Genomic DNA, 27,467 nt, shown 5'->3' on the forward strand with positions numbered 1-27,467 from the left:
AAAGAATTTTAAAGAAAAAATATATGATAATAAATATAAAGTATGCTGAAGAAAATTAAACTATAGTTTAAGAAAACAACAGAGGGGTATTATTTTGTTAATGCATTTTAAGTGAAAAGAAAGATATTGAACAACAAGAGGGTATAAAAAGAAATATATGAGTGGAGTGATTTTCTTCGCAGGCCCTTTTAGATTTTTTCAGTCAAAGGAGGTATGAAATGTACAGTATTGAAAGAATGTGCAGCATAGAAAGATTTTAGTTTGGAGGAAAAAAATGGCCATGATTTATTAAAGCGATTTGTCACTATTCTCACATACATGGTTGTTTAATTGCTGTAATGCCTCCCTTTTGATTTCACAATGATTATTTCATGACTTACATGATCTTTCCCTTTTTTATTTTCATTGCGTGATGCTCCCCCTCCTAGTAATTCTACGTGGAATGTGCTCTGACCTTTGATGTCATATTAGGCATTCCACTTGCGCTGTCAGTTCAGTGCCTGGGTAATTCTAAGAACCAGGGTGTTTTTTCTGTTCAAAGTACTGATGTCTAAGTTATTGGTTTAACTTCTGATGTTGGAATTCTAAATCCTTACAAGGATTACCCTGTTTGAGTTCAGTAGGAAGTTTGGAGAACAATGTTAATGTTAATGAGGCCCCATACCGTAGTACAATCTTGTTTTTAAATGATTACTTGCCAGCAATCTTTCTATACTCTTCTCAAGTTTACATTGTTATGAAAGTTCACTTTACAGCAGTCCTACTTTTATAAAATATTATGGATCTAAACTTTGTTAGTGTAAACACTTAGTCTGATCTGCTTTGAATGATTTTCATATCATTGCATTACCTGTACCATGATTATAATGTGTTTGTGCACTGATATTCATGTGTATCCTGTCAGTGTTTTTGTTTTAAAAAATATTGTCTGTTCAAGCAGTTGTCTTTTTTTCCTCAGTATTGTAAGCTCAAACTATTCATCATACTATGTATGAATGTATGTCACTTTCTCTGTATTTGTGGAGATTTTTTCCCCAGTCCTCTGCTGAAAAGGGTTTTCTACCCATTCTGACTTTCCTTGCCAACAAAAGCAAGCAATCAATAAAAAAGTAAAATAAAATAAGTTTGAGAAATCACAAATAGTATGGGTTCTGCTAGGATATAAAGAATTTATTTTGCTGATGATTATATATATATATATATATATATATATATATATATATATATATATATATATTCTAAACTGATGACAGCGTTATTTTCATTTTGTGTGGATGCACTGTTAACACTGTTGGTTCACAGCATTGTACTTTTGTTTTTTATAAATGTTTTGAGTTACAGTATATGTGTGGGTAAATAGTTTTTTGTTTGGACTGTATAAGAGGAAGTAGGTGAATGGTATGGATATGTTTGAAAATTAGCTATGCATATGAAATTATGAATGAGTACAGTAATGATCCTCACTGAAGTTGTATCTTACACATTTTTCTATATACACATGCACAGTTGCTCTTGGGGAAAGGAGTGAAATTTGGTGCACTGCTTCAGTTCTTCTGTATGAAATGTGAATTGTTTTTAGTGCAGTTTACAAGGGAACAGAATCTTATTCCTGAAAATATTTGGAGGATGATAGAGAGTGGATGAAATGATGATAGTGCTGGGAGCAGATCACAGAGAGAGAGGCTGCACTGTGCACATGGGAGTCATGTATGATGTATGCAACCGTATTGTGTTAAAGTTGTGTGTGTGAAAACTCAGTCAGGGCACTCTACAATATTCTGGACAGTTGAGAGGTATGCACCGTAGAACTAACAGCAAATGTTACTGTACCCGCCACTGTTTAGCACTATAAACACTTAACTGGCTTGAGCTTCCTTGCCACCTATCTTATACTCAGCTCACTTTAACCATTAAATCACCCATACCCCATCCACCCACCCAGCAATTAGACCCCTACTCCAATACTATCTTCCAAATCAACCTCTTTGTCAAATAATAAACAACTGCTTACCACCTACAGATCACAAAGGGCCACTGGGGTCAAGCTCTATTCCAATAGTGTAGCTAGAACTTCCTGTATCACTCAGGTCTATCACACACTTTCATCTTTTCAAACCATTATTAAAAGACTTCTTATCTGCCTCCTGGCTTTGTCCCTGTTCCTAATCTGGAACACAGCTCTCTAACACCCTTCATCATCTTTCTTATACCTCCCTTTAAGGCATTAAATCACTTAACCTGCTTATCCCATTGGAATACCTCACTTTATTGAACTTCTTAAACCGCTATACCTACTTCTAGTTAGCACAACCAAATTACCATTCCACCACTACTTCTACATTAAGACTCAGACTTCCTTATTTCATCCAATAACCTCACCCTACCGTCCTTCTTAAATTACTTCTACCTATCTTATATACCACTTTCAGTCAGTAAAGTCTCAATGCAAGGCTTGTAAATTTAATGTTTTGAATAGCAACACAAATTTAGTTATACGGACTATTATGTAATGTATTCACTGAAACTACATTATAAAATTTGTTATTGTAAATATTGATTGCATTAAATATGATATATTGGTGTTTTTCTTCCAGGGCCTCTGCTGAAAAGGGGCACCTGTGCCCTCTTGGACTTTCCTGGTAAATGCATGTCAATAAATTAATAATAAATAACATCATGTCTTGGCTTAGATGCCTGAACACAATACATAAATTAGTAAATATTTCCATAGAAACAAAACATAGTTCATGCCATTTTTGAAAATGAATTACAACAAGCATGAGGCTGTGAGCAGTTCAACACACAGATACAGCTTATTTTACCATTACACCAACTAAAATGGTAAAACACCCACCCAGTGGAATATTGATTAGGCTACAAAACTGAAAGTTGTTTTTATCCTGTTGCTAGTAATAGAAGTAAAATGTCTATAAGCTCCACACACCAGGCAAAACCAGGTAGCTGGATACCATAAAATCTTTATTCACATAAATCTTGGTTAAGTGCTTTCTTCCCCTGCTTGACACTTCGGGGACATCATCAAAACCAAAAGAAACATTCCCCTATCTTTTGGTCAACCCATTTATACTTCCAATAGTACAATAATTCAATTATCCAATTAATTAATACATCAAATGCATCTTAACTGAGAAACACAACACATTTAAAATGTAAAAAAAATACATATACATTATACACATAACCTTAATAAAGACATAAGTAGAAATACTTTATGTAAAACAAATCATAAAATTAAAGCCTTTTTCCTTAGAATAGGTACCAGGGAAATAAAATCATTTAAACCTGGTACTTCCAAGGCATTTCATTTAATAATCCAATAAAATTCTCTCAAATCAACCTGAAGTTCCCAACAACCTTCTTTGAAATTATGTGGCATAACTTTCAAAATCCCAAATTTAAATACTGTGTCCGCCTGGCATTCTAAAGTATACCTATAAAGGGCATTGTTAGTGTTCTTCTTACTAAGAGCATATAAATGCTCATAAATCTGGGTCTTGAAGTTCCTGACCATTTTACCAACATAAAAATATACACATGTTTGGCAAATAAAAATATAAATAACTCCCTTGGTGTTACAATTACCTTTGTATAAGAAAATACCTCTATTATTACCTTTAATGTACACAATATCTTTATCCAAAGTAAAGGGACATTGATTACAGCATCCACATCTGGTGGTTCCTTTAATGTTTAAAGTTCTGGGTACTGAAACTTGCTCCATTAAATTTTTAAAATTTCTACCTGCTTTGTATACAAACTTTGGTGATTGACCTAAAAGATGGAAAATATCAAGGTTGCCCTTGAATATATTCCAATTTCTTAAGATAATGTGCCTAAGGGTTTTTCCCCCCACCCCAAAGGGGATAATGATACTTGTGTTATAACTCACCTTTCCTTTGAAACTATTCAATGTTTTTTGAATAAATTCATCACTGCCTAGCAAAGGTTTATATTTAGTTCCCCATCCTTCCTTCATTTCTTCAGCTACGTTGTCAAGAAGGGCTTGGGATTAGCCCCTAACCCTAAACATTTCCTTGATGTTTATTACTTCTTCCAAAAAAATCTCCCTTGTAGAGCACATCGTTCCTGCCTTTACCAACTGCCCCTTGAAAATATTTCTCTTAGTGTGGGTCGGGTGACTACTTCGGAAATCAAGGTAGCTGGTAGAAAATGTTTCCTTCCTGAAGATTTTTGAAACAAATCTTTGATTTGTGGAGTCCTTAAGGATGGTAACATCTAAATAATCAATCTTGTCCTTGAAATGTTTAGCTGTAAAATTAAAATAGGGACAAACCTGATTGATGTAATCCATAAATCCTTTTAAATCTACATTGGGGTCCTTCATTAGAATGAAAACATTGTCCAAAAAATGATGGTACATAAACCATAATGATTTGTAAGTGCTTGTGAAAATGTGTTTTCTTTCCCATGCATAAAGAACCAACTTGGCATATATGGGGGCACATGTTGCCCCCCATAGCTACCCCTTGTATTTGCCTATAAAATTCACCTTCAAAGGTAAAAAAGTTACTAGTTAAAACATACTCTATTACAGCCATAAGAAAATTAACATTGTATCAGAAAAAAAGGAAAGCTCCCTGATGGCTTCGTGAAAAAGATCCAGCCCTTCTTTATGGATAATTGATGTGAATAAATCAATAATATCAATAGTGGAAAAAAATCACATTAACATTGTACCATTCATCTTTAATTTTGGACAAAAAATCCCAGAAATCTTTCAATAAATAGCAACTGTGTCTACAGTATCCTTTAAGATTCTATCCACAAAAGTACACAAAGTGTGTATAGAACTATTCCTTGCTGATATAATGATCCTAAATAGGGGTTGCTCAATACATTTATGCACTTTGGGTATACCAAAGGCTGTTGGAACTAGTGGATACTCAGTTGTCAAAAAAAATGTACAAGTCCCCTGATATAACCCTTTGCAATAAGGAATCCTCCAAAAATAATTTAATTTTTCTATGTGCTAAATTAACTTCATTCCTGGATGTTGATTGATACTTGTCTATTTCAGAAAACATCATAGTAAGGTGATTCACATAGTTAGTGGTGTTAAATAACACTACACCCCACCCCACCCTTATCAGGCTTAATAATTCTAAGCATTTTATTAGTTCTACATTGGTTAGCAGTGTGAGTTCATCCTTACTTAAATTAGAATATTTAATAGTTTAAACTCTTTCTGAATCTCCACTTCACATGCTTTTTCAAAGGCTGAAGTTAAGTGATGGAGGGGTGGGTTAAAACAACTTTTCTTTTTTAATTTGACGTTACCTTCATAACCTTGCATTTCTTGTCCTTTGAACAGGACCTTAAAATTTAATTTTCTAGTGTAGAGTTTTAACTCAATAATAACATCTACTGTGTCCAACCTAAAAGTAGGTACAAATTTCAAACCTTTCCTAAATAAAGAAAAAAAAGACTGTGTTCAAACTTAAATTATTGTAACTGTAAATCTTGAAACAATCCAGAGATGCACATTTACCTTCATAACTTAACAGAATGTTACTGTCTCCCCCAGCACGTTGTACCTGTTGTTGTTCCTGTAACCCCCTGTACTTCCCTCTGTTGTTGTTTCTTTGCGTGTGGGTTCCCTCTAAAAAAGGTCTTTGTCTATTCCTGTTTTCTACTTGTTCAGACCTTCTCAGTGTAGGAAAGTTTGTTTCATAATATTCAGTTGAATGGTTATACCCAATACCATCTGTGTCCACTTGTGTCTCACTAAATAGTGGGTTGTGGTAGCGGTCCCCGTCCTCAGTGACACTAACCGCTCCTCCATCAGTTTTAGGATGTCAATAAATTAATAATAAATAACATCATGTCTTGGCTTAGATGCCTGAACACAATACATAAATGAGTAACTATTTCCATAGAAACAAAACATAGTTCATGCCATTTTTAAAAATGAATTGCAACAAGCATGAGGCTGTGAGCAGTTCAACACACAGATGCAGTTTATTTTACCATTGCACCAACTAAAATGGTAAAACACCCACCCAATGCAATATTGATTAGACTACAAAACTGAAAGTTGTTTTTATCCTGTTGCAGTTGAAGCCCAAGAAAAAAATAAGAGCACGTCTCGGGGGGGGGGGGGGGGAGCCTGCCATGCTTCAATATTTAAAGCTCTACTCTAGCACAGTTAACCTAACTTGACATCATGCTGGGGGGGAGGGGGTTCAGAATGCCAACAGAAAGCTCTTGTCTTGCAGTTTCAGCTAGGAAGTAAATAACACACGTTAACAGTCGCCACTTCATTAATTGATACTGCTATTGTAACATATGCAAAACATAAGCAGAATACTTAAAAACACTTTAAACTGTAATAGAATTAAAAGGTCTTAGAAGGGCTGGAAAGCATATTTGAAAAAACTTAATGTCTAATGCACCTATAAAATGGCACCGTATGGAGACTATGTTCAAAAGCTGACAAAGAAAGAGAAAGCATAGATTTGTTATGATAAGTATTCGGTTTATATAGGAACATTGGTATTATAGCTTGTAGAATAAGAAGTAGGATTTGAATGAAACTATGAAAAAAATAAGATCCTGTTTATGACAAACAGAGTGGATGGGTTAAATGTAAAAACTTGATGATGACTAAGGAATTGTATATATGCAAATAACATGTACATAATTGTAAATACTGATTTATGAAAGAAAACCCTACTCTGTCCATGGAAGAAGAAAAGGAACTAATAGATAACAATGTTTGGTTTCTTCTTGTCCACAGATAATATACAATAACAAAAAGAAAGTAGGCTTGGGTTTATTAAATTCATTTGTTCTTAAAGAAAATCTTTACAGATATTTTTTGGGGGGTTGATGTTAAGTAAATGCAATCAATACTGGAACATATTTATGAAAGGAAAGAGGAAGAAAATTTCTGAAGAATGCAAAATAAAGGAATAACAGAGACGTAAATGTATGCTCCTGTTTGGTTTGGAATGTGAATGTGGCAAAAACTTTTAAGTATGCCTACAGAAACTTAGCTGATTCAGACTACAATATGAGTTTTTTAGTGACCCCCTCCCCCACATACACACACAGCACATCCCCAAACACTCAAAAGATAACTCTGGAATTTTTGTTTGGGTTGCTAACGCTCAAAAAAAATACTCAAGAACTCCAGGACTGGAACTGGAACTGGAAGCATCAGTTCAGTGTTTACAGCAGTGGCAGCTCGTGATATTAGACTGCTGGACTGCAGCCCCCCCCCCCCCAGCTGTAAACCAAAAAAAAAAAAATCCCAGCTGTAAAATAAAACAAAATCCCAGAACTCCATGCAAGCATACTCAGAAACATGAATCCGGACTGCTGTTTAACCAGTCCAGATTCAAAAATAAGGCAGCAGTTTACAGATGCCCCAGAAGTCTATGTGGTTACAACCGCATTGACTGGATGGAGATCGGACTGCAAGGTCTGCAGTCTGTGCATGCTCAGAACTAGCTGAGGCAGTGCATGCGTGGCACATTCCGGCACTGAGAAACAGGAACTGCTGCTGCAATTTGAACTCACACCAAGAAACAGGAGCTGCTGCGGGCTTTGAAGATGGGAAGGACCTAGATTCACTCAGATTCTGGGGAGGGTGTGGGAAGGAGCTAGATTCACTCAGGTATTGGTGTGTGTGTGTGTGTGTGTGTGTGTGTGTGTGTGTGTGTGTGTGTGTGTGTGTGTGTGTGTGTGTAGGAGCTGGATTTATTCAGGTATTGTGGTGTGTATGGGAAGGAGCTGGATTCACTCAGGTACTGGGGTGTGTGTGGGAAGGAGCTGGATTCACTCAGGTACTGGGGTGTGTGTGAGAAGGAGCTGGATTTACTCAGGTACTAGGGTGTGTGTGGGAAGGAGCTGGATTCACTCAGGTACTGGTGTGTGTGTGTGTGTGTGGGAAGGAGCTGGATTCACTCAGTTACTGGGGTGTGTGTGTGTGGGGGGGGGTGGATTCACTCAGGTACTGGGGAGTGTGTGGGAAGGAGCTGGATTCACTCAGGTACTGGGGGGTGTGTGTGGGAAGGAGCTGGATTCACTCAGGTACTGGGGTGTGTGTGGGAAGGAGCTGGATTTACTCATGTACTGGGGTGTGTGTGGGAAGGAGCTGGATTCACTCAGGTACTGGGGTGTGTGTGGGAAGGAGCTGGATTCACTCAGGTACTGGTGTGTGTGTGTGTGGGAAGGAGCTGGATTCACTCAGTTACTGGGGTGTGTGTGGGAAGGAGCTGGATTCACTCAGGTACTTGCGTGTATGTGGGAAGAAGCTGGATTTACTCATGTACTGGGGTGTGTGTGGGAAGGAGCTGGATTCACTCAGGTACTGGGGTGTGTGTGGGAAGGAGCTGGATTCACTCAGGTACTGGGGTGTGTGTGGGAAGGAGCTGGATTCACTCAGGTACTGGGTGTGTGTGGGAAGGAGCTGGATTCACTCAGGTACTGGGGTGTGTGTGAGAAGGAGCTGGATTCACTCAGGTACTGGAGTGTGTGTGTGGGAAGGAGCTGGATTCACTCAGGTACTGGGGTGTGTGTGGGAATTATCTGGATTCACTCAGGTACTGGGGTGTGTGTGGGAAGGATCTGGATTCACTCAGGTACTGGGGTGTGTGTGGGAAGGAGCTGGATTCACTCAGGTACTGGGGTGTGTGTGTGTGTGTGTGTGTGTGTGTGTGTGTGTGTGTGTGTGTGTGTGTGTGTGTGTGTGTGGGAAGGATCTGGATTCACTCAGGTACTGGTGTGTGTGTGGGAAGGAGCCGGATTCATTCAGAGATTGGGGTGTGTGGGGGAAGGAGCTGGATTCACTCAGGTACTGGGGTGTGTGTGGTAAGGAGCTGGATTCACTCAGGTACTGGGGTGTGTGTGGGAAGGAGCTGGATTCACTCAGGTACTGGGGTGTGTGTGGGAAGGAGCTGGATTCAATCAGGTACTGGGGTGTGTGTAGGAAGGAGCTGGATTCACTCAGGTACTGGGATGTGTGTGGGAAGGAGCTGGATTCACCCATGTACTGGGGTGTGTGTGGGAAGGAGCTGGATTCACTCGGGTACTAGGGTATGTGTGAGAAGGAGCTAGATTCACTCAGGTACTGTAGTGTGTGTGTGGGAGGAGCTGGATTCAATCAGGTACTGTGTGTGTGTGTGTGTGTGTGTGTGTGTGTGTGTGTGTGTGTGTGTGTGTGTGTGTGTGTGTGTGTGTGTGTGTGTGTGTGTGTGCGAAGGAGCTGGATTCACTCAGGTACTGGGGTGTGTGTGGGAAGTAGCTGGAATCACTCAGGTACTGGGGTGTGTGTGGGAAAGAGGAGTATTCACTCAGTTACTGGGGGGGTGTGGGAAGGATCTGGATTCACTCAGGTACTGGGGTGTGTGTGGGAAGGAGTTGGATTCATTCAGGTACTGGGGTGTGTGTGGGGAGGAGCCTGATTCACTCAGGTACTGGGGTGTGTGTGGGAAGGAGCCTGATTCACTCAGGTACTGGGGCGTGGCTGGGAAGGAGCTGGATTCACTCAGGTACTGGGGTGTGTGTGAGAAGGAGCTGGATTCACTCAGGTACTGGAGTGTGTGTGTGTGTGTGTGTGTGTGTGTGTGTGTGTGTGTGTGTGTGTGTGTGTGTGTGTGTGTGTGTGTGTGTGTGTGTGTGTGTGTGTGTGAAGGAGCTGGATTCACTCAGGCACTGGGGTGTGTGTGGGAAGGAGCTGGAACCACTCAGGTACTGGGGTGAGTGTGGGAAGGAGCTGGATTCACTCAGGTACTGGGGTGTGTGTGGGAAGGAGCTGGATTCACTCAGGTACTGGGGTGTGTGTGGGAAGGAGCTGGATTCACTCAGGTACTGGGGTGTGTGTGGGAAGGAGCTGGATTCACTCAGGTACTGGGGTGTGTGTGGGAAGGAGCTGGATTCACTCAGGTACTGGAGTGTGTGTGTGTGTGTGTGTGTGTGTGTGTGTGTGTGTGTGTGTGTGTGTGTGTGTGTGTGTGTGTGTGTGTGTGTGTGTGTGTGTGTGTGTGTGGGAAGGAGCTGGATTCACTCAGGTACTGGGGTATGTGTGAGAAGGAGCTGGATACACTCAGGTACTGGAGTGTGTGTGTGGGAAGGAGCTGGATTCACTCAGGTACTGGGGTGTGTGTGGGAAGGAGCTGGATTCACTCAGGTACTGGGGTGTGTGTGGGAAGGAGCTGGATTCACTCAGGTACTGGGGTGTGTGTGGGAAGGAGCTGGATTCACTCAGGTACCGGGTGTATGTGTGAGATTGAGCTGGATTCACTCAGGTACTGGGGTGTGTGTGTGTGTGTGTGTGTGTGTGTGTGTGTGTGTGTGTGTGTGTGTGTGTGTGTGTGTGTGTGTGTGTGTGTGTGTGTGTGTGGGAAGGAGCTGGATTCACTCAGGTACTGGGGTGGGTGTGGGAAAGAGCTGGATTCACTCAGGTACTGGGGTGTGTGTGGGAAGGAGCTGGATTCACTCAGGTACTGGGGTGTGTGTGGGAAGGAGCTGGATTCACTCAGGTACTGGGTTGTGTGTGAGAAGGAGCTGGATTCACTCAGGTACTGGAGTGTGTGTGTGGGAAGGAGCTAGATTCACTCAGATACTGGGGTATGTGTGGGAAAGAGGTGGATTCACTCAGATACTGGGGTATGTGTGGGAAAGAGGTGGATTCACTCAAGTACTGGAGTGTGTGTGGGAAGAAGCTAGATTCACTCAGGTACTGGGGTTTGTGGGAGTGTGTGTGTGTGTGTGTGTGTGTGTGTGTGTGTGTGTGTGTGTGTGTGTGTGTGTGTGTGTGTGTGTGTGTGTGTGTGTGTGTGTGTGTGTGTGTGTGTGTGTGTGTGTGTGTGTGTGTGAAGGAGCTGGATTCACTCAGGTACTGGAGTGTGTGTGTGTGTGTGTGTGTGTGTGTGTGTGTGTGTGTGTGTGTGTGTGTGTGTGTGTGTGTGAAATGCCCCAGTTAACTATAACTGGTGGCTCAAGAGAGTAACTCAGGCTCAAACCTTCAACCTTGGGTGTAGGTAGCAAGAGCCTGAATTCCCTACCCACCACCACTTGTGAAGAGCATTCTGATTTTTGCCTCATATTTTTGTTTTGTTATGTTCTGTTCCTCATAAAAATCTGTGTTTTTTTGGATTTTGAATTCACTAAATAATGACAGACATTTTAATTTCAGACTTCATATTTTTCAGAAAGTACATGGTAACACAAATCATTTTATTCTAGCAATTTTCTAAGTTTATAAGATCAACATTTGAAATGTGTCTCTATTTTGGGGTTGTATTCCCCCATTATTGGCTTTGTGCAGATTTATTTGTGCTAAGAGGTTGAGAGCTATGGTGAGAACTGATTTCACTGAGTATGTTTGAGGGCTGTATTCCTCTATTATTGGCTTTGTCCAGGTGTTCTGTGCTAAGACATTGAGAGCTATGGTGAGAACTGAATTCACTAAATGATAGCTGTTTAAGTTTCAGTCTTCCTGTCTTTCAAAAAACAGCTGATTTGGCATAATGGTGTGTTGCTCTTTCTGTAGTGCACAGGGTCCTGGGTTTAAGCCTTGGCAGTGAAATGCATGGTGGTATCACAGCATTTTATTCTAGCAACTTTCTAAGGTTATACAAGCAATTTTTAAAATGTGTCCCTGTTTTTTGTGGCTTTTGTCCCCCCCATAAATTTTGGCTTTTTACAGATTACTTGTGGTCATGTGCTGCAAAGTTGAGAGATACAGTTGAGTGTCGAGTGGATTTTACAAGGAGCTAAGAGCTTCAGGGGAAGAGGAGTTTAATGCTGCTTATGCTGAGTCTGCTTGAATTATTAATGGCACAACAGGTAATGTACTTGCTTTCGATGCAGAAGGCTGTAGGTTCTACTCCCACAGTATGTAAATGCAATGCTGATAATGTACTGTGTTGTACTTTTAAAGGGGGTGGAAGTTAAAGTCCTGAGAATGTCTTTTTTGGCGGAGATACCTTGTAACTGTCAACCTGTTATCAGTTTGCCATCCATTCCCTATTGCAATTACTAGTTATCATATTTTTAATATAACATGGGCAATTTATTCCTCAAGGGCAACAGGCACTTTACTTGTAGATGAAACAATGAAATATAAAGTTGTTTGCTAGCAGCAATCTTTTCATTAGTTACAGATCTCTTTAATGTGGAATTATTTAGATGACTTTTACTTCTGCAGAGATTGTGAATATTTGCTGATACTGCTGGATTGTAGAAGTTTGAATAGACTTTTATGATAGAAATGTTCTGAAATGGGCAGTTTTGCCATTATTGGTGCATGCATTTGGTTTCATTTGCTGGAAAAATGTTCAAAACAATAAATTTAAAATGCCCTCTAACAACTGTACTGTATTATACAAGGAATATAATTTAATACAATCAGGAAGGTGTATCAAAGAACACATGTATGTTTCACGTGCAAGGGGCCTATGATTTGAAAACAGCCCAAAGTTAATCTTTATCTGCCACTGGCCAGATGTATTTTCTTTGAATGTGGGTTTCAATGCTGTTTCAATGAATGTGAGTTTCAAGGGCAGATAAGTTTTAATGCTAAGTCTATTTTCATTGCGAGACTGCATTGCTTTGTTTAGCAGATATCTATTAGTGTTTGTGCTATAAAACGTAAAATAAAACTTTTAAATGAAATCCAAATCATTGTAGAAGTAAAGCAATATGCACATTGCAGTGTTTATGGTAAATGGGGTGAACTAACCAAGCAATGGGGCACTGGTATGGCTACATGGGGGAGGTCCCATTCGACCATGATTTTGTGAGGGGGGAAAGGCGGCAAACTCAAAGACATCCCTGGCTGAACTATACCTTTCCACTGTCCAGATTTTCACAGAATGAATAGACTTTTGCTTCTTATTTTTGGTTTGTTCCTCATAAAATTTGTGGTTTTCTGGCAAATCATTTAGGAATGAAGTCATTAAATAATGACAGACATTGAGTTTCAGATGTCATACCTTCAGAAAAATGCATGCTAAAGCAAGACCTGTTATTCAGTCAACTGTCTAGAAGTTTATACAAGAGCAATTTCTAGTGTTGTCTGTATGTTACCCCAATATATTTGGCCTTGCCCAGATTTCCTGCATTAAGAGGTTGAGAGGTATGCACAAATAAATCACTTTATAGAATTAGGTATATCCAAACCTCACAACTGTCCCCTACTTTGGCTCAAAATGATGCTTTCCCCAAATAATCCCTCCACAAAATGGCAATGTTGGAAGAAAATGGAGGGTTTACAATTAATAAATAATGCATGTAGATTCTCTTATTTTGTCAGCTGCTCAACTTAACAGTACTAATATTAAAAAAGTGTCCCTTCTTTGACAGGTTCCCAGCTGTATTGTGTGGTTATTTTATATTTTTGCATTACATTTTCTGGTCCATTTTTCATAAAATTGTGTTTTTCTGGCAAATTAGTGGCAAATCATTAAAGACTGAAGTTAGAAAATAATGACAGACATTTGAGTTTCAGATTTCATACCCTTCAGAAAAGTTATACTAATGCAAGACCTACTATTCTATTATCTTTCTAAGTTTATAACAGCAATATTTAAAAATTTTCCTTATTTTTGGGCCTTTGACCCCTTCTATTTATGGCTTTGTCCACATTTCTTGCTCTGAAGTTGAGAGGTATGACAAATGTGTCAGGGCCATCACCATCAGCCAGAGCATTTCAAATTGTGACATACTTGTTGCACCCCACTCCTCCATATAGTGACCCTGGATGTGTCCAAGCAAGGCAAAGAGCAGTTATGCAGTGTAAGTGTGCAGAGTATCCCCATCCAAGGTAGACACAAGTATTAGAGTGGCTTTTCATCTGTCATTGATTTTACAGAATGTTCTGGTTTTCTGTCATATTTTTATACTGTTGAGTTATGCTTCTTATTCAGATAATGCATATTATTGCAGTGCCTGTTGCTCTGTGTTTAAGTAGCAATGCTTTAATGACCATCAGGTAAGCTTGTCTGAGATTGTAAGATGCAAGTAAGCTTTAATGAGCATACTGTTAAAGAATTACCAACACTGAAAGCCTTTTTGTTATTGCCATGCAGAGAATATTTACATAACTAGATAACATATGAGCCTTAGGTATTGAAATGCATATGACAGTATTTGTAATAAAGGATAGGATTACAGTATTTTCAGAACTCATTATATTTGTTGTCTTTGCAGGCTTTACCTATAAACTAAACAGAATGCCAGTCTATCATGTGTGGTCCATAACTTGTGCAATAATCCTTTAAGCAATTTATCTTGAGCTTGTTTCTTGTTTGCTTTTCATTTTTTACTTTGATCACATTTTCCCCATGAAACAAGTAGATAGTTGTTGTCAGGCAGGTCTTTTTTAGATAAGAAACATTTTTACAAGTGGGGGTATCACAGAGATTGCTACTTTCAACATGTTACTTTGTACTTTTATAAAGTTGAATATAAATTATAATTAGAACTGCAGTGCAAGGAGAAGTGGTTTGAGTTGAGTGCTGCTTGTGTTTGTATACTTGATTTTGACTGGCATTCCAGTAATGTATTTAAAAAGTAATTTATTTTTTTCATGCCTCACAACCTTTTTGTTTCCATCTTGATATTAAGTAAGCTGTCATGTAGCCAATGCATCGAAATATTTTTTTTCTTCCACACTTCATTGTGTCCTGATTGGACTCTCATAATGACCGTTTGGAACCCAGGGCAGCGTATTTAATTAAAGTCCCAGTTTTTGTGGTTTTGAGCATAGCTCCACCCCTTTCAAGTTGGTCACACCCCTTCCCATTGGACCACCCATTCAACTATCTTCTGCAGCCTCCCTTTGATTTGAAGTCACCAGCCACCACTGGTTTACAACATTAATGAAAAATGGAAGTTGTTTTATGGGAAACACTCTGGCCTAAATGAGAAATACATCCCAGCGGTAACAACTGCACTGGCTATAAGAAATAGTAAATCACTCTGGTGGAATAGATCGCTAAGCAAACTAATGATGACTAAAATGAACAATTGGAGGAGCTAAAAAATGCCCCAAACTGAAAAAAACAAAATCAACACACAAATAACTTAAAAAGATTCAGAAGCGTTGTTGGAGATAAAAAAGAAAATATGAATATAATCTAGCTGACCTTTGTTACAGATAAAAATAAACCCTTTTACAACAATATCAGGAACTACAAGAAAAAGGATGGGCCCAACAGTATTTTAACTAAGGAGAACCTGATACTTTCAACGTTGAGGATGTCCCAGGAAATTTGCTAACACTTTTCTGACCATTTCTATTCTGAGGAACAGCCAAAACTTGGCAAAATGGCTCCCACTGCAGGCACATGCACAGAAATTAAGGGATGTGGGTAAAATATGCACTCAGTATGGCACAGAAGATCTCTGCTCCAGGGACTCATGATACAAATGGATACTTTATTTCTTTATTTAACAGCAGTCGAATCCCTATGCTTGACAGCCGTATTCTCTCAAACACTAGAAAAGAGATATGTACCAGTATTATTTAGATATGCTCACTTTATACCCACTTATAAAAATGATAGATTAGACAAGGGCAAATGCTACAGATCAAACAATCTTACTAACATCTTATGTAAAAATATTTCAGAGAGCACTACAAGTCTACATAAGAAATAACTTGAACATCAAAATAATTGACATGCATCAACATGGGTTCATGTAGCAATGAACCTGCTTAACCTAACTGAATTTTTTTCAGAAGTCGTTGATACACGATGTAATTTTCTTAGACTTAGCAAATGCATTTCGCACTGTACCATACAAGGTTATACTGAACTCCATGAGAATCCACAACATAGTGAACATATTATTACTTGAATTAATAAATGGCTATGGAACAGAAAATCACTGCAAAGATTAGAAGTTGTCTCTCAGGAGTATAAAAGCAATAGAGAGAATATGATCAGTGTTGGGGTACTTCCTTTTCTTATTTTTTTGTCAACATTATCAAGTGATTGTTCATGCTAGGTATCTAAGTAAATGACTCTGAAATAGCAAGGGTACTAGCAAAGGTGCAGAATCTTGCTGTCCTATTGGTATGGGCTAATAAAAACAATGAGGAATTCAATGCCAAGAAATGCAAACTTCTACATGTTGGGGAAAAAAACATAATCAATTACCCTTATGCTATAGGAATCAAGTTAATTTGGATGAATAGACAGGGCAGTGGTGCAGCAGTAGCTTTGTCGCCTCACAGCAAGAGTTTCACCAGTTCAATTCTTGGCTGGAGTGCCTTCTGTGCGGTGTCTGCATGTCCTTCCTGTGTTTGTGTGGTTTTTCTCTGGGTACTCCAGTTTCCTCCCACATTACAAAGACATACATCTGGAGAGTTTCTCCCCAGACCGCCACTGAAAATTGGCTTTGTTCCAAGTCAGGCTTTCCCAGTAAACAAATGTTAAATAAATATAAATAAATAAAATGATTTCTAATTGTGTTTGTTTCACTGACCTAGGTGTCACTGTCCCACACAAGTCAAACTAAACCAGCATGTGAACCTTCAAGCTAGGAAGGGATACTACGCCTGCTGCATGATAACAAGATACATTAACTCCAGTAATGTAATAGTTCTGATGCCTTAATTTATTAGCCATGTGAGTCTGATATTGGAATATAGAGGAGCTTTTTGTTCATTCAATATTAACAATCTAGGAGCTCTCAAAAAGGTACAAAGGTTCTGCACAAAAATATTGCATATGTAAAGCATCTAACTGATAAGGAGAGACTGAAGAAGCACAATTTGCATTCTATTTACTACAGACTTTATAGATCCGATCTTATATGGATCCCTAAAACATTGCACAATGAAAGAATGTATTCTAATTTAAATATGAAGTTCATAAAATCAAAGAAAGGAACAAGAAATGATAATTACTTAGTCACAATACCATCTTAAGACTCAAAGATGAAAACAGAAAGTTTAATATCAGAGCGGCAATGTAATGGAATAATCACTCACATAACAACTGGTTAACAAAGACTATTTTGGCTATGAAAATGAAATGAATGTCTGGTTTGGTGAAAATTTGTTCTGGGACATACAAAAACAGTGATTGTCCTCATATAATCTGAGACCTTCTAACATCATTGAAGCATTAAAGGGGTACATGGCTAGGCATCGTATGGGTCCTGTAATCACTTGCTTAGCATTGCTCCTATATTTCTGTGTTCTTATTATAATACAGAAAGTGAATATTGATACTGTAGAAGAGAAAATAAAAATAACTTGGTATCAGAATATAATGGAAAAGTATTATTGGATGAATAGTTGGGAGGATTTATAGGAAAGGAAATGAAAGTTATTCAAAAGAGGTAAAGAAATTTATGAGTGAGGGGCTTTTTATGGTAGCTTTCTTTACATAAATGATCTTCTTGTGAAGGGTCAAAAACTAATGAAGAGAGTCTCTATAACATAAAAGGGTGAGGTGCAGAAAAACAAGTGAATGTTAATTACAAAATGTAAAAGATCGAATTCTCGGATGCTCAAAATGCAGATGATCAAGCCAAAATGCTTGAATCACAAAAGAACAAACATAAAAAAAAAATAAAACAAAGACCTGCCCCCTTGCACCCCCTACTATAGATATATATTACACCTCCAAGATCACTCCACAGTGGGTAAAGGGCAATACCCTTATTTTCACTGTGCCATGATCCAATACAGTCCAAGTCGCTGCATAAAGAAACACTGTGTGATTTTTTTATGCAGGTTCAGTCTTTCATGATTTGAGCATTTTAGCTCAATCTTTTGCACTTCAAACATTTGGGAATTCAATCTTTTAATAGGGAACCATATAAATATGTATATATATATATATATATATATATATATATATATATATATATATATATATATATATATATATATATATATATATATATATATATATATATATATATATATATATATATATATATATATATATATATATACACACACACACACGCACACACACACACACACACACACACACACACACAAACGTGTATACCCATATTTGTGTGATTGCATAGATTCATAGATATTCCAAGGCCATTTAGTCTTATGACTATTTACTCCTTGTCCGTATCCTTCCTCAGGCTACCCCTCTTTTCTCCAGGAGGGCCATACCAGTCAATCCTGGAGTAAATTTGTAAATACCCAGACAGCTATCCAGGTTATGTTTAAAGGAAGATAGCAAGTAGCAGTGCTTATTATGCAAGGAGAGTTTTTTCCAGAGATTTTGTTGACTTATAAACCTGCCTCTCCAGTGTGCTTTACTTATGTGCTGGTAAAGAATATACTACAATACTTGTATAATATTACTTTAAAATGAGACAAAGGCCAACTAACTGGGACTAGTTCTGTGGATCCTACAATAAATTTTGAAGCAGGAAATCATGGTATCCTTATACAAAAATTCCAGTACTACAACTTCTCAATGGAGGTGTGCACTTGTTTTAAAGATTAGCAGCTCTTTCATCTTTTCTGCAAATGACCTACAGACTCAGACAGGTAAACTAAGTACTGCTCCGCAACGGTCAGTCCTTGGATCCTTAGTATTCTCCCTCTTTATCAACAATCTCATTTGGGACCTACCAGATCTAAACTGCTTATTATATGCTTATGAGATTATATTAATCAGACTGGGTAAGTGGGTCAATGAAATGAACTCAACTCTACAAAATGTTCTTTCACTATTAAGGAACTGGCTATAACCTAGTGGCTTCACATTAAACTCCCCAAAATCTACAGTCATGCTTTTTAGAACTCAACAATGATTACCAAAATCAGCCTGTCTTTGTCTTGCAGACCCAGACAGATGTACAGTGAGTGTGGTACTTCATCAGATATACCAAGGTATGACCTTAAATTCAAGCCTTACCTTTCTCATTTACAAAAAAAAACAGGCTCAACTAGTTTTAAATCAGCTAAAAGTTGCATACAGAATCTTACATATCCTAAGTACTGATGTCAGACATGCTACAGTCATTGGGATTCTGTTACCCAGATTGGCCTATACACCACCACTGATCTCTTTGCTGTCATCACGGTATTTTGCTATACTGCATAAAATAGAGAAGGAATTATTAAGATCTATTCATTTTAGCCACAATTTGAAACACCACTGTAGCACATTAACAAAACAAATGCCTTTCAGTACAAGAAAAAATGTCATTCTCATTGAACAAATGATCCTTAAGCTAATTTATGACAGCCAATGCCCTCCCCTTAAAAATAAGCCACAAATAAGAATCAGCCCCTACTCCTTGACAGACCTCTCAAGCAGACTTCTCAACTGTCCTTCTTTTGGAGGAGTGTTCCTATTTTCTGGCATGATTTATGGTGTACCTATTTTTGGAGGTATGCCCCCATTTTCAGGCTTAATATACCCTTTCTCACAATTTTCTGAGTCCTCCTCATCACATGTGATTTTTGAAGCTGTCTAGTACACAGAAAACTACACTACATGACTAACATACTAGTGGCAACAATAATTTAAAGAAAGACACACAGCTTACTTCTCCATTTTTCAGAAGCAAAAATAAATGCCCTAGTGAGTTATAATTTTGCAATGCATTTCATTAAAGTATACAGATTTTGCATTATATCTTTAATAACATGCTTATAATTTCCTGTCATTTTTGTCACTCTCTGTTTTTTAAACATGTGCTCCTGAGTAGTATCCCACATTCCTACTTGAAGGAGGAAGAGTTATGTCCTATTTGGTATTCAAATTGTATGTTAATTAGATGCCCAGACTTTTTTCATTTGGATGTACCTACTTTTCAATGACCTTTGTACCTATTTTCAATTTCTGCTGAGAGGTACTACGCAGTATAGACCACAAAACTGTCAAACATCAAAAGAGCTTTTTCAAAAGGTGTTCCAGCTGTCTGGAACACACTTACAGAGGAAATCAGGATACGAACAATTTGAAGAAATTCATAACACTCCATGTACCTGTATAAAGCATCCAGTTCTGACTGCTACTCCAGGCCTGGGTGAGTGTAGGCTCCTCCAAGCAAGAGCTCTCTTAATATGTCATATTGTAATTTTGTCAAAATTTTTTTTTTCTAAAATGCTAGAATCGATGCTTATTGATATAAATAACATGACACTCATACTATGTACATCTCATTAACAATACTTTGTATGACGGCAATAAGGTTCGTAGGTTCATAGGTTGGTACTAGGCTATCAGCCCTAGGGCCTATACAAGCCTAGCCATAACAATTCCCTGGCTATTTCTTCCCACACTATTTACTTCCCTGGACCCCTGTCTAGCAGGGCGACTGACGTGATCCCTGGGGTGAATTTCCTTTCTCCCATCCAATGGTCAAGGTTCCTTTTGAAGAGGGCCAAAGAGGTACTCTGCTTGACATGTACGGGCAATCTATTCCAGAGTCTGGGGAGTCTCTGGGTCAGGAACCTATCCCTCCAGCATGCTTTGTTTATTGTGACAACAAGGTTTAGATCCCTGGAGCGTGTGGCTCTGAGGGATTGGGATTTCTTTAAGTGTAGCATGTCCAACAGCTCTGGGTTTGACATGGCCTTGTATGTTAAGCAGAGATCGCCTCTGAGTAGACGATATGCGACAGAGTATAGCTGGAGTTTTTCAAGGCGGTCAGCATAGGGCATCTGCTTTAGGCCTGTGATTCTTTTAGTGAGGTATTTCTGCTGGGTTTTTTTTTTGGTTTTAGGTATTTGTAGGATTGCTAACTGGAAGTATTTAACTCTCACTACTGTATGTGTAGGATTTATGGCTGTAAATAACTCATAATATTAATATTATTATTTAATGGACAGTTTTAACTGTGGTGGTGGTGCTGCGGTATCGTTGTCACCTCACAGTAAGATGCTGTCCTGTTCGATTCTCAGCTAGAGCGTCTTCTGTGTGGAGACATGCGTGAATGGGCGTACCTTTGTTGAAGGTTGTGCATCAGGGCCGGCAACTCAGCATGTAAAAATCTACTGCCAATCATTAGAGGACCGGAGTTACGCTGTGGCGACCCCTAACTGGGAAAAGCCGAAAGACACAACATTTAATGGACAGTTTTAAGTCTCACTCATATTATAAAAAACTTATTGAGGTATATGTAGTTATAGAACGGTTTAGGATTTATTGTACTTTTGTTCACAATATTAACTGATTATCTATGCAATAAGGGAGTGGACAAATCATGGTGGTATGTTTTTGTTTACTGTCTTATCATGTGCATTGATTTTGTCCTATATGGCTTTGCACAATGTTTCTTTCTTTTTCCCTTCTTGAACAGGACTGCACTTGAAAAGCGTCTTTGAATCAGTGTACCAACCCAGGTACCACATGGTAAATAAATAAATTAATAAATGTATGTTTTGATGGCTAAATATGACTTAAGCTTTTAAAACAGAGTACCATTACTCTTTTTTCAATGTGTCATGTGCTACAATTCCTTCCAGTTGTTGTACAGATAGACCTTGTGCAGCTGCTTTCTCCCTTTCTGTTACCTCTGCTCCTGCTCCAACTCTCCCCTACCACAGTAGACACTTCTTATGCCCTACACTTCCTCTTGTGAGGTATTCCAGAATCCTACCACTCTCTGAGTGAAGTAACACTTTGTTACATTAGTTCTAAACCTTCCCTTTCCACTTGCCATCTATGACTCCTGTAAATCTAACCTCTCCCTCAGAATGCATTCTCCACATGTCTTACCTACATACCTATCCCATGACAATTCTGTATGCCTATAGAATGTTTCCCATTCTTATTTCTCTCCTCTAGTCTGTAAGTCCAATTCTGTGAGTCTGCACCCATAATCCAGATTCCCCATCCCCCTCTCCATCATCATAACTGTCTTTTGGACACTATGTACTAGTTATATGTCCCTTTTAATGCATGGTCTCCAAACCCAGAGACAATGATCCAGACTTGACCTCACCATTGCCATGTATGGGGGTGGGGGAGATTACCTCCACATGAGTAGCATTCACTCCCCAACAATGTATCACAGCACTCTGTTGGCCCTGGTCACAGATTCCTCACATTGTCTGTTTCTCCTTTTTCTAACATTCAAAGCGTGACACTCCCTACCCTAACATGCACCTTCTCATGATGTTTCTGTAATGTTATTCTTGCTAAAGCAGATAGCAAGGACCATCCTATAAGTCCCTAACCCCCCAAAAAAAATCCAAGTTACTTGTAATACTGTCAGGACTCAACCATATCCCTTCAAAAAGGACCTCTGAAGATGTCAGTGGTACAAGGAGTAAGAATGTCACAAACTTCAGATACCTCAGATTATGCTGAGACATTTCACTTACATTCATTCATCACACAGACGTATTAAACAAAAAATGCAGTGCCAAATTGTTCTTTTCTATTTAAATTACATGCTTTCTTATCTCAGAAAACATGCTGGTTATAGGTAGGAGAGTATGTCATGTTTCCTGTTGTAGTCACTGATTCACTGAATAGTTCAACATGCCTACGGACTCAGATGGAATGACTGTGCAGATCTATTACCATGACACCTGGTAGACAGAATCACTGTCTTAGCCTTGAGAGGGCCATTTGGCTGACAGTGATTTTGTCTACCAGGTGTCATGGTAATGGATCTGCACAGTCATTCCATCTGAGTCTGTAGGCATGACTGTGCAGATCCATCACCATGACACCTGGTAGACAGAATCAATGTCTTAGCCTTGGGGGGGCCATTTGGCTTCTGCTAAAGGAAGAATATACTTGCTCATTGTCACTGTGATCACTGAGAAACTTAATGTGAGAGTCTCAGAGTGACTCCCCCATCAACTTAGTCCTGTGGCAGAAGGACTGATATTCATGCAGCTCCCTAAACTGTTTTCAAAACTGGGAATAGGGCCTTGTCTGCCTTTGCTCTCACAGCTTGAAGCTAATTCTTTAAAAAATGAAGACGCATATTAACATGATGCAATTCTGGATTAATGCAGCTGACCACTGTGGGTGGCCAAACGCACCAGGGTAAAACTCCTACATACAACAGATGTGTAGCTGCTGACTTAGACATACTCTGGCAAAAGACATATCTGCTGTGAGTGACATCAAGCACAAATATCTCACTGACTGAGAAGAACTACTTTGCATTTGCTGCATGGACAAATAAAAAATATACAAAAATAAGTTCACAGTTGTTGAAGTTATTCTTAAGTAGGTAGCACCTCATTGTGGGATGCAGATTTCTTAATAATAGTTTGAACTACTGCAATATCAATTCTTTGAGGGTTTGTAGAGAAAATAATTTGTGCTATTCAAATTGACTTGCCTGTTTTAAAAAAATGACTTAAACCATCACAACACAAAGACAGAGAGAGTAAAAAACAGTCACTGAAATAAATACATTACAAAAGGGTAACTACTTACTTCCTGCTTTCATGAGGAAGCAGCAGAGACACTCAATAAAGTCAATTCATTTGTAAGTGAAATAAGCAGAGTATTATAAGCTGGCCATTTCAACATATGTCCTCTGTAATTATAGTTGTGTCCATTTTCATTATCCATAAATAGAAGGTTTTCATATGTTGGAAGAACAGACAACTGAAGAAGGATTTGTCGACAGTAAGAAAACAAAGGCAGCTAAGCTCGAATGAAAAGATGTTTGCCTGAGAATACTAATTATTAAAATGCAGAACTTCATTAGTTAAAAATTAAACAGCCTAAAGTCAGTGTAAGCTGTAAAGGGAAGAAGAACTCTGAATAGCAACTCTTTTAAGTGTAAGTTGAAAGAAAACTGATAGCAAGTTTGTCAATGGATATGAGGGACAAACAGGACACAAGTGTTTGGCTGAAATGCCACACGCGCACAAGTGAACAGTTACAAAACTAGTAATTTATGGAATGGTGTTTTATATGAGTAGTGTCTTGCAGAGTCTAACACCAGTTACAGCTAGATACAACTGTGTGTGTGTTTTATGTATAGGAAGCAAGAGAGAAGTGCAGATACTATATAACTCTCAGGTGCTATTAAGGAGAAAATGTTATTAGTCTGCACTCCACACTATGCTTCATTGTTTACACATGTCAGAAACATTGCATAGCCTTTTTGGTGTCCACTCTCAATGTGAAAAAACATTGCTGGTGACCATCTTTACAAATCCCATAGCCAAATCAGCAGCTATTTTACATATATGCATATAATGCATATATATATATATATATATATATATATATATATATATATATGCATATATATATATATATATATATATATATATATATATATATATATATATATATATTTATTTATTTATTTATACATATATACACTCTTTTTCTGGTAATAGGCAATCCATTGCACTGCACCTGTACTTCCCTCAATTTCATCGTCCTTTCATGCCACTTATCTCATCCTCTCTTGTTCAGTTCAGCAGCATTTATTCTTAAAGCTTGGTCCTCCAATACACCACTCTCTCTGTGAAGCATTGTTTCCTCTTGTCCCAGTTAAATCCAAATTTTTTGGCTGCAGATCATGTCCACTTCTCACTGCTCTGTCCTTTCACAGTTCATACCTTCGCAGTTCCCTGAGGTTGCCTTTTACACACACATCCCCTCTTTTCCTCCTGGTTTCTAGAGGGTATGACCATAGAATGCCGAATCTCTCCTCATATGCATTACGTTCAAACCATTTAATCAACTTTTTAGCCTTTCTCTGAACCTGTTCAATTAGTTTAGTGTCCCTGTCTCTACAGTTACTACTGAAATGAGTGCAATGCTGAGGTTTCACCAGAGCATGCACAGCAGTAGGATCCGTTTCCTGTTCATGGAGCTCATCCCTCTAGAAGGCAGCTGAACATGTACCTTAGTCAGTTCACTAGGTTAGCCATTTATAGAGGAAAACTCCAGTAATTAGAATAATTTAACAATGGAAGAGCTACATGAAAACTGTTGCATTATGTTGCTTCTTAACGTGACACATACCCTTGAAAATAATAAAAAAAAATATTAAACACTGATAGAATAAAATCACTAGTTATTGTTGGGGGAGATCTATGTATTATTAAGAAACTGAAACTCTAGAAAATAATAGCAAAGCTGAACCATGCAAGTAAATTTACTAATGCCCTGAAGATGTTAGATGAAGGTGGTTACAAGGATTAGGAAAGGGCAGATATAGATAGGTTGCAAGAAAAATAATGGTAGAAAAGTATTTTTTTTTTGTTTTGTTAGCCAGGTAAGTCAACTGGTCCAAAGATGCTTTTTCAGCTATTACCCTAAAAGGCATGAATAACAAAAATGAACAAGCAAGCATTAAGAAGCATCAGTTAGTAACTGCATGATGACAAACTATAAGGACTATTCTAATATTTGGCAACGAGCATGAGAATTATGAATACATGAATCTGTAGGCAGACCAAATGATAATTAAGTACATAACAAATAATATAAGCTTTTAAATATGTAACAAATATTTATATTAGAAGAAGGGCTGTCATGGCAAGCAAACATTTGTAATTACGTTGGATGGATGTTTGTAATAGTGAAGTAACACAGACTAAATGATTAATTAGGTAGTATGAATAACAATATTATATTGTTGAAAAAGTTGGTTTGCAAATAATTATGTACATAAATATTAAGAAATCTCTGACTGGAATATAAAATCTACTGTAGTCAGATTGAGCATTATGATATTTACTTTACATCAATGCCATGTCTTAATATGTGCTATTTCAGATAGGAAATAAGATCGGAAAAACGTAGTTGCAAGACAAGAAAAGGGTGCAATAGTACAGAAGAAAGTTTAACCATGATCATTAATAAAGTAAGTATATGTGCTATTTTCTGTTAGACAAGCTTTGATGAATTTTCTTAAAGTGGTAAGATTTGTTGTTTTGTTGATCTTTTGTGTAATACTGTTCCAGAATTAAGGTACTGTTTTTGCAAAAGAGTTTTCATTAGCAGCTGTAGCTAATGAGGGCCTTTGAAGTTAAATACCCTCTTGTGTTTCTTGGGTCATAATCTGTGCTTGTAATCTGAAGTAAATTCTCTAAAGAGGGACAATTATTTTTAGTCAGTAATTAGTAGATTAAGGTATTTAAAAGAAAAGTGACTCTGTCTGTAACTAGTAGCCATTTGTTGCTTCCTTTTGTACTGCAGTGGTGCTACCTGTTACAGATTAAACGAATACATATGATAATTTTATTTTCAGTAATTTGCTCTGGAAGGAGGCAGTAGAATGCAAGAGGTTCAGGCAACCCAGTGTGGTTAGCAGGATGGAAGGGAAGTAAGGAAGGGACTAGTAATAGGAACAGGCTAATAATCCAGTTGAGAGAGGCAAGATATGGAGCTGGATCAGAAGGGATACAATTTATTTATTTATTATTTATTTTACATTTGTTTACTGGGATAGTCCGAATGGATACATGTCCATTTTCAGCAGAGGCCCGGGGAGAAAAGCTCCAAAAAGACATTCAACAAACTGTTACATTTTTACAGTTTAAAACACAAAATAAAACACAAATAAAAGGATTTTTACACAGATGTAAACAAACATAAAAACAGATACACAAACAAAACAATGCAATCCAATTGCAGGAATCAAGTGAGAAGTGGAAAGAGATATGGAAGCTCAGCCAAAGAAAATGTAGAGTGGTAGTGGAAGACTGCATGGAAGATGAAGGAAAGAGAGAAGTGAAAGTTCTGAGTAAACAGGGGTGTATAAGAATGCACTGAATGTGCTGGAGAGTAATGGGTGCTGAGTGCTGATAGAGTGTATGGTGTGGCAGCAGAAATGGGTGCTTGTGTTGGGATGTGGACAAAAAAAAGAATGAAGTAGGGGTATTTATGGAGTGTTTTAGGAAGGATAGAGAGATTGTGGGGGGTCAGAGTGCAGAAAGTGGTACTGGGAGAAAACTTTAAAATAGCAATAATGCCCTCCACAATGGATGTTATTAAGGAAATAATGGATCACCCAAGTGTGTTGTAGGTTCATAGATGAATACTAGGCAAATTGCCCTGAAGGGGCATAATAATTCTAGTCAGTCATCCAAGGTAAAATCAAACCCTGTACATTCTGCCTGTGAGGTGAAGATCTTAACCATTATTTCAAACCCACCTCTGAAAATGTTTATACTCCAGAGATATATCACTGTGATCAAATGAGTTAACTAAATATATGCAGTGCAAAGCAGTGAAACCACCCATGCCTCTCAGCTGTCCCTGATTTTGTAGAACATGTCTGATTTTCCCCTCATATTCTTGCTCTGCCCCTGGAAAGTCAATGAGGATTACACTCAGTAAAGCTAGTCATTATTGTTACATACTAATTATTGTTCAGATAGGGTGTGTTGATGGAAAGTCTCTTGTATTTCTGCTCTGAACTCTTAAGCAAAGAAGTTGGATTGAACGACATGCTCTCCCTCTCTCTCACTCTTTCTTTTTGTCTTTCTTTCTTAGACACACACACACACACACACACACACACACACACACACACAC

The sequence above is a fragment of the Protopterus annectens genome, chromosome 6.part0 (genome assembly GCF_019279795.1).
Source record: "Protopterus annectens isolate FY-2018-M chromosome 6.part0, PAN1.0, whole genome shotgun sequence".
NCBI classification, from domain to species: Eukaryota; Metazoa; Chordata; order Ceratodontiformes; family Protopteridae; genus Protopterus; species Protopterus annectens.